Source organism: Nomascus leucogenys, chromosome 21, assembly GCF_006542625.1.
Source record: "Nomascus leucogenys isolate Asia chromosome 21, Asia_NLE_v1, whole genome shotgun sequence".
In the NCBI taxonomy this organism is placed as follows: Eukaryota; Metazoa; Chordata; class Mammalia; order Primates; family Hylobatidae; genus Nomascus; species Nomascus leucogenys.
The window spans coordinates 25,090,128-25,103,048 of NC_044401.1; positions in this window are offsets into that span (position 1 = coordinate 25,090,128).

Here is a 12,921-nt window from a genome sequence, read left to right on the forward strand (position 1 = left end):
ATTGCCAAGAAGGTAGATTTAAAACATTGAATTGTATTTCCTCACTGTAGAGTGTACCTGGAACATTTTCTCTGTGGATTTCATTTGAATTTGAAGAAATATTTCAGATTGATGTCCCAAGTGAACACATATATAATTTATTTGGCCTTTAAAACAGTCTAAGTGCATTCAATCGAATTATCTTTTCAGTATTTAAAATAGCACCCTACAAGACCCATTATGGAGAGTTCTATTAGTTTCTATTATATAGAAACCACTTTTAAAACAAATCTGATGGTAATTTATATTTCAATTATACCATTGTATTGAATCTGATGGATTACACAGACCTATATGTAAGGTAGTCGTTATGTAGACAAAAGAAAAAATGTATGTAGAGTTAAAATTATTTGCCAGTTTTTAATGAGACTCTATTATCCAAGACAGATTCAAATCTAAATATAAAATTACTAAAAATAACTTTCCTTCATCTGAATTTCTGAACATAATAGTTCATAACAGATTCTGAATTTTTATAGGATAAAATATGTAAGCCTCAAAATAAGCATTTTATATTCTGCTGCTTAAATCATCACTTACCTGGAGTTTATTGATTTTCAATGTCAAACCTCACTATGAATCACAAGAAGCACTGACTGAATTAAGAAACACACATATACAAACACACGTGCACATACAAATACAGACTCTATTATGTGCCTTTGAGGAACAGAAACAAGGAACAAGCTTAAAACAAGAAAATGTGGAACCCTGTAGTCAGCTTTTTCTTTATTGTTTAAGAGTTTTTATCATCTCAAAGTGTTTCCCATGAGAAACAGATATTTAAAATCAAAAGTTCCACAAACAGAAAGTGAAAGTAAAATTATTAAATGCAGAACAAAACAATATAAATAAATTTAAGCATCCTGTCACTAGAATGTCTAATAATAGAACCATTTTATGTAGCATTCTAGAAATTTCTGTTTTTCTGAAACGTTTTCTCCTATATATTAGTTTTGAAATAACGCAAAAGAAAAAATAATCAAAAATGCTTTTCTGAAAACATTAATGAATGAGTACAAGATAAAAGGAAGATTACTAATAAAAAATAAAACATATTTTTTATACCACTAAAATCAGAAAGATTATAAGAAAATACTGCAGGTAATTATTGAGCATGGCTTTTAAAACATAGAGAAAATAAATAATTTTTAAGCAAATATAGATCATTAAAATTAACCTCCAAAAAAAGCAGATGCTTCAACAACAAAATAGCACAGAAAAGACTTGAAAGGCAATTAAAGGTACTTTATTCAAATAAAGACACCAAGACCACATTGTTTGAAACTGAGAAAATGTTAATTCATTAATATTTTTCTCCAAAATATTTGAACTATTTTAGAATATATTAAAATAAAAACTCCAATTTATTTTATACATTAGCATTACACTAATTTCAAAACCACAAAAAGAGAGCGATATATATGTGAGTGTGTTCAATTTCATTTCCAAAAGCATATTTTAGCCTCTTTTCATAATACATATTCTGTAATGCTGTTTCAACTATACTGTTAAAAGCTATTTGAACAATACTCATTAATTGATAAACTATACATATCAAAAATCTAATATAATATTCTAACTGTAAGATAGAGAATAAAGGTAATTAATTGACAATAATATATTTCAACATATAATGAACCAGTGAAAGCCTCACTAGGAAAAAAATCAGGTTTAAGCATTCAGATTCAGATATCTACGCCTAAATGAAGAATCGCCATAAATACACAGTTAGAGGCCAGACTCAGTGGTTCATATCTGTAATCTCAGCACTTTGGGAGACCAAGGGAGGTGGATCACTTGAGACCAGGAAGTCGTTGCCTGGCCAACCTGGCAAAACCCCGTCTCTACTAAAAGTACAAAAATTAGCCAAGTGTGATGGCATGCGCCTGTGATCCCAGTACTTGGGAGGCAGAGGCACAAGAATCACTTGAATCTGAGAGGTGAAGGTTACAGTGAGCTGAGATTGCACCACTGAACTCGAGCTTGGACAACAACAGAGCAAGACTCTGTCTCAAAAAAAAAAAAAAAGTAGTTACAAATGTAGGGTAATAGAGTTGGGTTGGACTATTTACTCAAAACCCGTTTTTCATGTTTCTGTTGTGAAGGGATTTTAGGAAATAATCAGGAACTTTCAGTTTGAACTAAATTAAGTTATAATATCTCTTCAATTCTTTCAAAAATCAGTTTATTTAATAATTCACCACTAAGAAAATACTATATGAGGCTCTCAGCCACAATTAGATATGCACTAATGCTGAGAAAACCTTGCATCATGTATTAGAAGAGCATTACACTATAGCCAAGTAAAGTATTTCATTAATAAGTGTCAAAGTATAATTTGAATAATTTCAAAAACCATTCCTAGTAAAAAATTGTACATTAAATTAAACAAAAAGATTTATCAAATGATAAAGTGTCTGCAATATCAGCAAAAAGCATGATTATAAACAGTGAAATTCCTAAATTATTTTCAAGATTATAGAAAATAGTCATTAATCTATATTATCTTCATTGTTTATAATACTGAAATGGACATTCAATATTGAAAGAATTCCAGATGATAAGTTCCCGAGCATTTAGAAAGATAATAAAGTTACACATTAACCCATAAGACTATTCTCTACATACTAATGATGTAAAAAATTCAATAGAAATTTAAAAAATAAACCTATTGGAATTAATAAAGCAATTAGATAAACTGGTTAGAGGGTTCTATATTTGATTTTCTACAAAATAAAAATAGCTTCTTGGACAGAGAATATGCTAGCTATATCTACAGCTTCTATTATGAAATATTATAGACAATGATCCCATAATCTTATAGGTTATGAAATCTCTGACAATAAGGACTTTCTTAGAAATGGAAACACTACTACTTCAGAAGTCTGAATGTTTAAAAAATGTCTACTTTGAACTTTTTAAAAGAACGAATGAATTGGAAAGACAAAACACTGGAATTTCCTCTTAGCACCTGCAAATTTTGAAAGATCCAAAAAAATATTCTTCAAATGTTGTCTATAAGAGTTTAAAGCATATCTCTAAGAGATTTAAATTACTTCAGTACCAGGTGGTAGAGAATAATTTTATTTTGTCTTTATCAGAGATACAAACTTGAAGATTAGAAAAAGAATTTACATATAATCTGATTCAAGTGCTTCTGGCTACAGGAAAAAATTCAATACAAATAAAATATTATATATGTGTATATATTATATATTTGATAGTTTGTTTCATTGAATATAGATTTATTTTATTTTATTTACATATAATCTGATTCAAGTGCTTCTGGCTACAGGAAAAAATTCAATACAAATAAAATATTATATATGTGTATATATTATATATTTGATAATTTAGTTCATTGAATATAGTTTTATTTTATTTTATTTTAATTTAATTTAATTTAATTTAATTTTTTTTTTTTAGACAGTGTCTCACTCTGGTCACCAGTCTGGAATGCAGTAGTGTAATCATGGTTCACTGCAACCTCTGCCTCCCAGGTTCAAGCAATTCTCATGCCTCAGCTTCCTGAATAGCTGGAATTACAGGTGTGCGTCACCAGCCCTGGCTAATTTTTGTATTTTTATTTGTGACAGGATTTCTCCATGTTGGCCAGGCTGGTCTCGAACTCCTAGCCTCAAGAGATCTGCCCGCCTCAACCACCCAAAATGCTGGGATTACAGGCATGAGCCACTGCACCTGGAATATACAGATACATTTTAAGTTAAAATGCTCAAGGGTCATGGAGCTCTCTGTAAATTTAGAATTTATTTTAAAGTAAAATTTCTACCTTTACCAGAATTTAATAGAGCATCCTATTCCTTGTGATTACTTTGGATGCTATCCATACACTAAAATATTGCAACTCCAATTTTTACCTTGAGCTGTAGCTTCTCATTTCCAGCATTAGTGTTTAAGTGTTTAACAGGCATCTCAAAGGCATTTTTCAACTGTAGCATTGAATGGTAACTGTTATGCAATATCCACTCACCTTTTCCTTTAATTATTTACATTCTATTCATTTATCCATTTACTCATTAACTAACACTTATTATGTGATAAGTATTCTTGTAGGTACTAGAGTCCTAGCACACAAAACAACTGTTGTAAAAACTTACTTTCTAGTATAATAGGTATGCATAGAACTGGACAAATAACGGAATTTTAATATACTGAATGCTGATATATGTAATGAAGAAAAATAAACAAAGGGAAAAGAATTGAGAATACCATTTAGGAGAACGGCATGTATCATAGTTAGTCCAGTCTGCTATAACAAAGTAGCATAAAATGGGGTGCCTAACAACAGAAATTTATTTCCCACAGTTATGGAGGCTGGGAGTCTGAGATCAGGATGCCAGCATGATTGGTTCTGGTGAGGGGCTTTCTTCCAGACTGCTAACTTCCCTTTGTATGCTCCTCATGTGACAGACAGAGGGCTAAAGAGCTCTCTGGGTCTTTTTTATAAGGGCATTACTCCCATTCGTGAGCGGCTCCACCCTCGAACCCCCCAAAGGTTTCAGCTCCCAAAGACTCCACTTCCTAATGCCAACACTTTGAAGGTTAAGATTTCAACATATGAAAGGCCGGGCACGGTGGCTAACGCCTGTAATCCCAGTGCTTTGGAAGGCCAATGCAGGCGGATCACAAGGTCGGGAGTTCAAGAACAGCCTGGCCCAGATTGCAAAACCCCATCGCTACTAAAAATACAAAAAAATTGGCCGGACGTGATGGAGGGCGCCTGTAATCCCAGCTACTTGGGAGGCTGAGGCAGAGAATCGCTTGAACCCAGGAGGCGGAGGTTGCAGTGAGCCGAGATCGCACCACCGCACTCACTCCAGCCTGGGCGGCAGAGTGAGACTCCGTCTCAAAAGAAAAAAAAAAAGAAAAAAAAAGATTTCAATATATGAATATTGAGGGCACAAATGTTCACACCATAACCGAATGTTATAATTTCTAATAGGGTGGCCAGCCAGAGAAAAGCCTCACTAGGTAATTAAAATTTGAGCCAAGATTTGAGGCATGTGGAGAACAAATCATAGGCTATCTGAAGTAAGACAATTTCAAATAGAAAGGCTAGCCAGTGCAAAGATCTTTGGCCAAAAGTATCCTTGAAGGTCTGTTGAAGAAACTGCAAGGACAGAGGCTGACAGAAGAATGATTGAGGGAAAGGTAGTAAATGACCAAATCAGAGTGGTAATGGAATGACGTAATCTAAATTTCAATTTTAAAGGATAACACAGACTGCTATGTTGAGAATTACAGGAATAAATGAAAATCCAGTTAGAATCCTATTATAAAATCCAAATGTGGTTTTGGCAAGGGAATTAGCCTTGGAGGTCATGAAAAGTGGTTGGAATCTGGAAATATTTGGAAGTTGAGACAACGGAACATAAACACTAGAGCTAGTATGTAAGGAAAAAAATCAAATAATAGCTCCTGATTTTTTAGCCTGCATAACTGGAAGAATGGAAATCTCAGTAAATGGTAGGTATAGCACTGCAATTAGAGAAGTTTGAGAGGAAAGATTAGAAATTTTCTGCAAGGTGTGTTCAGTAATATATTAATCAAATAATACATATTAAGTTTGTTTAAAAAGTATATTTGATGCATTAAAAATAAGAAGTATTTACTGTACATTCAGTAGAAATGTCAAAGCTTTAGTAGTAGAATCATGATTTTATTAATGGCACAAGTCTGCCAGAAAATCTTGACTCCTTAGTTTCTGAGACTATGTGGTTGCCATCTTTTTGCCCCCTCCACATTTTTCTTCTTGCTAGGAGCACAAACATGATTTGAAAACAATAACGTTTATATTTCAATTCTATGCCTCCTGGAGGCAGCTTTGAGTATGGACAGCCACAAACAAAAGGTGACACAGTTAGAAGGTCTGAAGGAAGTTGGATCCTTGCTAACATCATGAAAGTGCCATACGAGACGTGTGTTGTCCTCCTAACGACTTCATTTCATGTGGGAGAAAAATATGCTTCCATCTCAATTAAATAATTTTCTTTACCTTCTTTTAATAGTAGCTAAAAAGAGAAAGCTTACCTAGTACAGTTCACCAAATTTAATCTACTCGTTCATAATCATTATTTCTTCCTACTTGCTAATTAATAATTAGTTAGAAAGATTGCTTCTTTTCAGTTTTTCTCTCTGTTATCACACCTAAATCAAATCAATAAAAAGGCACTGTGGCTCTATTAGTTGCAAAATAAAATATCTAAAAAAAATAAAATAAAATAATTCAATGACTGTTAAGACTGGGAAAGAGAATTCCTGCTTCTCCTCCACACCATGCCTTCTACTGCTCTTTCACTTTTTCCAGTCTCAATAACTGATCATTAAAGCTGTTATGAAAATATAAGAATTATACTTAATTTATTTCCTTCCATTATATCTTGTCAGTAACCTCGTCCAGTTATATTTATTTCCAAAATAGATCCCACTCTATTTTACATGATCTTCATTTTTATTTAAAGCATTTAGAGTACTATCTGAATATGTCTCATTCCTTCATCTATTTACTTATTTGTTGTCTGTCTTATTTCCCAAATAATATAACTTACAAAATTAAGGTCTGTGACTGTCTTGTTAGCATTTATATCTCCAGGGTCTTAAGTGCTCAAAATTATTTGCAATACATATATAAATGTATTATATAAAATTATATCTATAATCTTCTCTGCAAATAATTAATATATAATTAATATATAATATTAATTTTATATATTATATATAATTAATATATAATTAATGTATAATATTAATTTTATATATTATATATAATTAATATATAATTAACGTATATATTAATTTTATATATTATATATAATTAATATATACTATTAATTTTATATATTTTATATATAATTAATGTATAATATTAATTATATATTTTATATAATTAATGTATAATATTAATTATATATTTTATATAATTAATGTATAATATTAATTTTAATATTATATAATTAATGTATAATATTAATTTTAATATTATATATTAATGTATAATATTAATTTTAATATTATATATTAATGTATAATATTAATTTTAATATTATATAATTATGTATAATATTAATTTTAATATTATATATAATTATATAATTATATATAATTATATAATTACATATAATTATATATAATTTATATATAATTATATATTATATTATATTATATATTAATATATATTATATTATATATTAATATATATATTATATTATATATTAATATAATATAATATATAATATTATATTAAATATAATATAATATTATATATTATATTATATATGTATAAACATTTAAGGAGGAAAGAAAAGAGAAGGAAAAAAACCCCTGAGTTTTATACCTGATTATGACTCAGTTATAAACCTGAGATGACTGAGTAATCATGAATCAGACTGTTTTGGGGAATGTGGTTGATAAAAATACTAAACTAAGAAGAATGAGAGTTCAGAATAGAAAACTAAATTAAGGTAGAGAAAAATTGCATTTTTCACATGATTCTGTGACTGGAAAATTGATACATGTTAATATGATTTCAAATAATTTGGTAAAGGTAAAGAGTCTTATCTCAGGAATATATTCAATATCTTTAAAACTCAATCCTTTTAAATGTGAGCAAAACCACAATAATGTTAGAATAAGATTTTGGAATTTTTTCAAAAATACTATATAGTTACCCAAAAGAGCACAACGTTTTCCCAGTACTTGATATCAGAGGAAAAATATAACATAAATATCCAGAAATTATATAATCCTTCATAGTAGAGCATCAATAAGTATATATTTCTGTAATATTCTGTATTATAATATTTCTGTAATATTCTGTAGCATTTCCATAATATAACCCATTGCAACTTGAAGATCCAGAGTTCTCTGATGTTATCAACACACTCTTCTGCCTTTTCAAGTGACCCAAAGTTGTGAGTAAAGACTTCATATTTCTTCAATATAAAATATAAATGAAAATAAAAACCTGAATGTGGAACTCACTCTTCGGTTTATGCTGAAGATAGACAGTTGAAGAAACATTACAAACATTTTTCTCTTATTAATATTAGATAATAATAACAATTACTAGTGTTCATTGTATATGATTACATTTCCATTAAAATATTTGATAAAAATACAAAACAGAAGAGGTTGAACACAAAAATCTAACCGTTATAATTACCTTGTGTTACGTGAACAAGTATATAAGTGAATGCTTTAGAACTGTTACAAAGAAAATAGTAATATATTAAGATATACTCTTGCTTTGAACTTGTGTGCCACTAAAATTTTAAATCCTATTCAAGTTTTTTTAAAGGTAATATAAGCAGTTATTAAACTATTTGTTTAAGAATGAGTTTAATCCTGAATCCAGGTACTTAATTGGCTGTATAATATTAATTATATCTTACATGAATTTGCAGCATACATTAATGAAAAGTCACAGTTAAAAATATCTCCATGATGCAACTGTATACATGATTCTGCCTTTTGGTGTGGTTTCTTATTTACTCACCAATGTCTTGCAGAAAACGAAAAAATTTAGCTCAAATTATTATATTACTTAATTTGATACATAGATACTTCCATATTGAGTTCTATTTGGGCCCTTAAGAACTTACCTGGTTCTACCCTACCACTGAATATATATACTCAATTTAGATGTCCATCAAGTAGACTAGACTTTCCTATTTGTTGGAGAAATTATTTTCCACATTTGGATTTGGCTAATTACTGTACCAAAATTATACCTCCTCTAATTTTTAACATGTGTCCTAGTGTAGAACTTCTCAATATTTTATTGATAATTTTTCATAGAATTTCCTCTCTTATAAACATAATGTGTATATGATGTCCTGCATGAGATTTCAGGGATCCAAGAGGAGGACAGCACAATCTCACCGTCTTCTTAAAATCTAGCCTGGGAACCAGCGCGGTGTCATTTCTTCTACATTGTATAGTCCAGGCAAGTAAAAGGACAGGCTACCTTTACTTCTGCATGTGTCAAGTTCCATCTGTGTAAAAGAAGAAAATGGATTGATAATTACCATATTTTTATTCTATCAACCACAGTCTACTTTGCATTAAATTTTAATAAATCAAGCATGAATTGATAATTTGGGGAATAACAAAATACTTATTTAATCAAAAGGAACTCAAGAGGGGAAAGAAAATAGAATATCTAGATGATACAAATAAAAATCAATAAAAGGTGGTAGATATAAATCCAAAATATGTCTGTCATTACTTTAAATGTAAGTGGACTAAAATCTTTCATTATAAAACTAAGATTTCCGACTGCTAAAATAAGCATATCTGGCTTACAAGATGCTCAACTGAAAAATTAAAACAGGAAATATTTAAAAATAAATAATAGAAAAATATATTTCAGGAAATAACTCTTTGCAGCAAAGCTGATGAAGTAAACCTTAACGCACAAACCATTTCTAGAGAAAAACAGAGTGATCACTTGATGGGAAAAAAAATAATCAACTAAGAAAATATTACGTATTAAATTTTTCACACACCTTATAACAACCTCAAAACAAGCAAAAAAAAAAAACAACTGAATGTAGTTTATTTGGGTTGCTATATCAAACTACCATGAACTGGGGAGCTGATAAACAGCAGAAACTTATTTTTCACAGTTCTTGAGGCTGAGAAGTCCAAGATTAAGACCAATTTAGTGTCTAGTGAAAGCCTGCTTTCTGGCTTATAGATGATGCCTTCTTGCTATGTCCCCAGATAGTGGAAAGGGTCTCTCTCTGGCCTCTTTAATAACAGTGCCAATTTTTGTATTTTCTTTCTTGCTTTTTGTAGCACAATTCTTGCAACACAAAACTTAAACACAGTATTATTTAGCATTCAGATGTACATGAACTAGGATACTTACGAGAAATCCAATTGTGTCAAAAGTATGACATTGTGGTAAACTCAAATATATCAAAATGCACAAAGCACTAGTCTTCCTCCATTACTGCTTAGAAAGATATGATTGTTTTCCATTTACAAAATAGAATCAGGACAAGTTAAATTTTTTAAAAATTTTGCATGCAAAACACTGCAACTGCCTGTTTATGTAAGAGGGAAATCTCACCAGCTTCTTTCTGTACATAATTGAGTATAAAATATTGCATGGAAGAAACCAGCAGCTCAATTGGAATTTTAGAAAAAAATCAAATAGACACCTTCAGGAATGAAAGTCATTGAGGGTTTTTATGAGGCCAGGAAACTTTATCTCCCAACCCAACAGCCCACCATGAAGGCTCTGCTCCCATCATCTAAGAACCTCCTGATGGCCCCACCTCCTAATATTCTTACATTGCAGGTTAGGATTTCAACACATAAATTTTGGAAGGACACAAATATTCAGACCATAGCAAAACTAAAATAGAAAATATTAACAATCATACCTAAAGACAATAGAACAAAAATCAGCAAATTTATAGACGCTCTGAACAATATAATTAAATAAACACACAATTAACAAAATCTATATACTTGATATATACAACATAACAACTGACAATGGCAAAATACACATTCTATTCATGTTCACATAATCATATAGTGGAAGATAGAGCTTAATAAATTTGAGGCCTCAAAAAAAGTCATAGAATAGTCTATGGCAATAGATAAATTAAGCTGGAATGTAATAACATGGTAAATGAACAACAACCAACTTCTTGAAAATTAAACAATATACTTACTAATATCTCAAAATCAAAGAAGAAAGCCCAATGAGAATAATAAAATGCTCTGAGTTAAGTAATTAAAAATATATCAAAACTCATGACAAGCCAAAAGGAAAATTTATAATTTTAATGCATAAGATTAAAAAAAGGCATATCAAAGAATCTGTAATTTCATCTCAAGAAGTTAACACCCATTGAACCTAGAGATACAAAGAAATAAAATAGAAACATATGATAAATAAAAATAAATATAGCCAATTTTGATTTTTTAAAAAGACTAAAAACATTGACCAACGTTTAGAAGAATCATTGGCTAAAAAGTGAGAGAAATAAAAAAATACAAATGTGAAAAGGAAATGTCACTACATATCAAAAACATATTCTAAATATAATAACATATTTGAAAGAAATGTTTCCAATAATTTGAAACTTCAGAAGAAACAAAACAAATTTTAGAAATGCATATCCCTTAAAAACTGAAAGAAGCAATAAAAAGTCAAAAATTTTAATACTGATTTTAAGAAATGAATCTGTAATTAAAAGAATACCCCCCAAAATCTCCAGGCCCAGATGTCTTCCCCTCAATCATTGCTTCCAAACATTTGATAGGTATCTTATTTATTCTCTTTTAGAAAATAAGAGTGAAAGTTGTCGAGGGTTTTTGTAAGTCCAGGAAACTTTATATCCCAAACCCGACATGCACATTAAAGGAATAGAAAAGCACCTTTGAGACCTAGGATCTGGCCTGGGGCTTGTGTTGCACTTTCAACAAGGCCTTGGTGTTCCTCCGAATTTGTATGGCACTTGCCGTGATGCTCTTTTTCATAAATAATTCAATGTCAACGTCAGACAAAGCCTCTCTGTGAGTTCAGTGGATCAGATGAAAACAAGACCACTCCATATTCATGTACAAATTTAGAGAAAACAGCAACTATGTCCAAACTACAATAATTATCAAATATTTTCATCATCAGTCTAATATAAATTACTGGTGCAGCTTTATCCATGACAGCTTTAGCTTTACATTATTCTTCCCAGCTTCTACATCAGCAATACTGGGATACCCGATCATAGAGTTATCTTCAGTTCCTGATAAAAAACAATCTAGAACAAAGCACTACTTCCTTGAGTCTATGAAAAATTCCCTAACACAAGACAAATTACTGTAATAAATATTCAAAGACTCTCAAATCAAAGCCATTCGATTCCCATGGTGTGCATTCACCCTCATTGCTACAAGACAATAAACCCAACTTTATTGAAACACAGGTGTATCCTCCATTTTATTTTTTTAGGACATGGATGCATCATAAATATTTGATCATAGTATTTTGAATGTACTTGTACAATGGTATAAGTGTGTGTGAGATGATATTGGGGAACTAGGGGAAGGAAAATGCCAGCAATAGGAAACTCTAAATGATTTTATGGAGAGAAGTGTGATGATTGCCCTTGACTTTTTGTAATTTCATAAAACTGCAAAACTTAGACAGAATGCAACTTTTGTGTAGTTCTATCTCAAGAATGAAGCAAAGTTCATTTCTTACTGACTGGATCTGACTGTGTTTTATTTTTGTCTGTTAAATTAATTCTAAGGCTTACTGGAATGACTGAATAGGTAAATTATTTAGCTTAAGCAATTTTATAACAGTCTACTTCTTGAATATCTTATGTATAATCCTATTTATCCGAAAGTAGCTCTGTCATTGAAAATTATTTGATACACAAAAGAGGTAATTCGGACTGATGTATTTTTTAAAAGTATTTATGGTAAACTCAAGCCACTTGTCTAATCTAATTTCTTCCCACTCTCATGTGGGCTTTTAACATGTCAGTTATAATTTTGCCCCATGGCTTTGCTCTGGATTTTTCCTGTGCTCCAAATACTCTTGTGGGAGATATTCTCATCTTTTTCCCTATTCCACTTAGGTTTCTGCTCAAATGTGAGCTTTTCTGAGGTGCCTTTTCTGAGCACCTGACCTGTAGTGCCACCACCTCCAGTCACTCTCTGTCTCCCTAACCATGTATGGCCTTGTTTATAACATTATTATCAGTATATTGTCATATTAGAGCCTAGCACATCATAAAAGCTTAATAAATATGACAAAAATTTATAAACTAAAAGGAGAAAGTTGAAAATATTCACCATAGATGAAAGCAAGTATCATTATTGTTTCTATTTTCC